The 3,691-nt window shown below is 51.9% G+C and overlaps 1 pseudogene; it reads right to left on the bottom strand.

Moving 5' to 3' along the window:
- Positions 1 to 1,024: 1,024 nt before the first annotated feature.
- Positions 1,025 to 2,209, bottom strand: LOC148997590 (18S ribosomal RNA; annotated as a pseudogene).
- Positions 2,210 to 3,691: the final 1,482 nt, after the last annotated feature.

Below are 3,691 nucleotides of genomic sequence, written 5' to 3'. Positions count from 1 at the left end.
ATCCTCTTTCTGTTCCTAACCTCTGGGTGGACGTGCAGTTCGTGAATACTCCGCGCTCGTACCGACCCAAACGTAGCCTCACACCCCTCACACTTCACCGCATTTAGACCTTCACTCCACCGCATTTAGGGATGTGACAAGCTATTTTATGGGCCGCTTCCGAGGTTTTTCCGCACGTTCTGCAGCTGTATCTAACAAGCGCCTTTCCATGCTGGATCGCGAAATGTTTCCTGATCCATGCAAGGGCGCCAGCCGACACGCCACACAGGGCACACGTGAAGTCCCGCAGCGGAAGTAAAACCACCACTCCAGTAACCCCAGCCTGCGCCCCGCTAGAGGTAGGGTAGCTCAATCCCGTTTCTTTGGGAGGTGCCAGTTTGCACTGGACCTGAGGCTTCTTCAATTTGACTCTTCGCTCTGAGGTTTGCTGCATTGTTCCCTGTCAGGGTATTGCCTCCAACCCGTCCCTCCGGGAGACGAGTCAATACCACTGAACAATTCTTAACGATAGCCATATCAAGGGTCGATTTGCCAGATGAGCCACCACCACCGTCATGATCCCTGGCTCTGGGACCATGAGGGGACCTTGCCATACTGTGGTCACCCGATCCAGAGGCTTCCACAGGGTAGCTTTTTATACAGGGCGCCCTACCATCCTGTTTCTTGACGCGATTATTCGGCATCGCATCATCATCTGGAGCTGATACGCAGTGCGGGAAGGATCAAGATGACGCACCTTTCCTGACGCATCATCAACCAATCTGCCAGGACACCCTAACAGCCATATACCGAGGGAGGGGTGCTCTCCCTGGTTCCCGTACACTAGAGGTGTCTGCGTAGCGCGGTTACCCGGCAAGGTGCTGTTATAATCCTCTCACTATGCAGACAAGGGGTCTAGTGAGGCCAACGAGCTTAGAATAAAGCCTCGTCTTATATCGTAGTGCAGACAGGGAGGAGCAAGACCACCTCTCGTGGTTATCAACCAGGTAGGGGCCTCCCCAGGCACTCAATGTCTCTAATCAATCAGGGATCCCCAGCAGGGGTTGCCATTGGCATGAAGTAACCGTCAAATCTTTGAGTTTCACTTGTGCAGTCCCTCCCTAATCCGGCGGCGGGTCATGGGAATAACGCCGCCGGATCGCGGGTCGGCATCATTTAAGGTCGGAACTACGACGGTATCTGATCGTCTTCGAACCTCCGACTTTCGTTCTTGATTAATGAAAACATTCTTGGCAAATGCTTTCACTCTCGTCCGTCTTGCGCCGGTCCAAGAATTTCACCTCTAGCGGCGCAATACGAATGCCCCCGGCCGTCCCTCTCAATCATGGCCCCGGGTTCCAGAAACCCACAAAATAGAACCGGAGTCCTATTCCATTATTCCTAGCTGCGGTATTCAGCGGCGACGGGCGGCCTGCTTTGAACACTCTAATTTTTTCAAAGTAAACGCTTCGGGCCCCGAGGACCGGACACCCAGTTAAGGGCATGCGGGGGGCGCCGTGAGGCAGGGGTCCGGGACAGGCGGTGGCTCGCCTCGCGGCGGACCGCCGGCCCGCTCCCGAGATCCAACTACGAGCTTTTTAACTGCAGCAACTTTAGTATACGCTATTGGAGCTGGAATTACCGCGGCTGCTGGCACCAGACTTGCCCTCCAATGGGTCCTCGCCCATGGGTTTAGGATACGCTCATTCCAATTACAGGGCCTCGAAAGAGACCTGTATTGTTATTTTTCGTCACTACCTCTCCGTGTCGGAAATGGGTAATTTGCGCGCCTGCTGCCTTCCTTGGATGTGGTAGCCGTTTCTCAGGCTCCCTCTCCGGAATCGAACCCTGATTCCCCGTTACCCGTGGTCACCATGGTAGGCGCCGAATGTACCATCGAAAGTTGATAGGGCAGACATTCGAATGAGTCGTCGCCGCCGCGGAGGGCGCGCGATCGGCCCGAGGTTATCTAGAGTCACCAAAGCGGCCGGGGCGGCCGGAGCCGCACCCGGATGGGTTTTGGATCTGATAAATGCACGCGTCCCCGACCCCCCGAGGGGAGCCGGGTCGGCGCTCGTTTGCATGTATTAGCTCTGGAATTGCCACAGTTATCCAAGTAGCGGGTGGAGCGATCAAAGGAACCATAACTGATTTAATGAGCCATTCGCAGTTGTTATTGTTGTTGTTGTTGTTGTTGCTATTTGTGTGTAATCAAAGCATTTACAAAATGCACCCACGAGTACACACGGGAGAGTGAAATGATAAAACGGAGTAAAAAAACCCACAGAGTGAGGTCAAAAGGCAGCCATGGGTACATAGAGGAGAGGTGAAATGTCACAGGAAGGGTGAGAGGTGTTAGTTTTTCCAAATATCTACATGACACACGCAACACGTGAGAGAGAAATGTCAATAGGTCACAGGGGCTCCAAGGCCGATTCGATGACCTCCCTTTCACGATAGAGGAACACGATGCCATCAATGACCAGTAAAGTGCTCGTGCTGAGCTTTATTCTGAAGCCGAACGCATGTCAACGCCCAGAGTACGACTGAATTAAAGACTTTTTGCCACGTAATAGGGGTCAAGAGGTCACAGGGGGTCCAAATTGGCCCCTTGTCCGGGACACCGGGGTCGGAGTTGAGCCCCGAGGACTCGCTTGTTTAATTGCTGGTGCAATGTGCGTTGTCCCTTTATAAATGAAAAAAATAAAACAAAGAAGTTAGGCTTATCATACAGCTTTGCAGCTCTGCGCGTTCAAAGAAAGAAAGAAAAAAGAGAAAAAACACGCGGAAAGAGTACACCACACCGACGTCACACACAGAGAGATGGGAAGCGCAGGATGAGTGAAAAAAAAAAAAAAACCCTCCGCCATAAGAAAAGACAGAAAAAGCGCGTTTCCAACGATCGTGCAGCACATGCGCTGCACGTGCGGCGGTCGAAAATTGTGCGGGCCGTTTTTGGCAAAAGCGGCGCACGCGTTCGCAGACTGACGGGTTGAGAGGGGGAACGAGAGGGGATCCACATTTTAATCCGAAAACGTTGCCTTGACAAGGGGGCCCGCAGCATATATGCTGCGCTGCGTTGAGGCGATATGAGGAAATATGAAAAAACGCCCACTCAATTTGCATTTATCGTAGACTGACGGCGAATCGAACGACGTGAAGGCGGGCGCGGGTTTTAGTCCCGGGTTTTAGTCTTGCTCCTTCCCCGAGCGGGAAGGAGCAAGATGTCCCTCAAGGTCAATGACTGGACACCAGTCTTCCCAGGCGTATCATCATCCAATCCATCAGGACACCCTAACAGCAATATACCAAGGTAGGGGTGCACTCCCTGGTTCCCGTACACCAGAAGTGTCTGCATAGTGCGGTTTTACCCGGCAAGGTGCTGTTACAGTAGGTGGACAACCAGAATGTCGTTTACCGCCGCGGTAAATCCACCGCGGCAAAAATAAACCAGCCGTATTTCAAAGTCGGTGGCGAAATGACCACCAGGTGGCGCAAAGGGACATTTAGCGAAAGCAAAACGTAATTATGTAAAAGTAGCCTACATTTTAAATAGAGTATAGCTTTAACTAGAATATAAACTTTTAGGCTATATGAGCACATTTTATTAATCAAAAGTTAAAATAGGCCTATCTCGCAGTCAGCGAAAATAAAGTGCTGCTTTCAATGACGCTATTGACGTGAGGAATGCGAAGACTGAAGAGCGCTTCTC

The sequence above is a fragment of the Pimephales promelas genome, chromosome 2 (assembly GCF_988280905.1).
Source record: "Pimephales promelas chromosome 2, fPimPro1.hap1.1, whole genome shotgun sequence".
In the NCBI taxonomy this organism is placed as follows: domain Eukaryota; kingdom Metazoa; phylum Chordata; class Actinopteri; order Cypriniformes; family Leuciscidae; genus Pimephales; species Pimephales promelas.
Note: the sequence above shows the minus strand (reverse complement) of the source record. Positions and strands in the feature narration are given on the sequence as shown.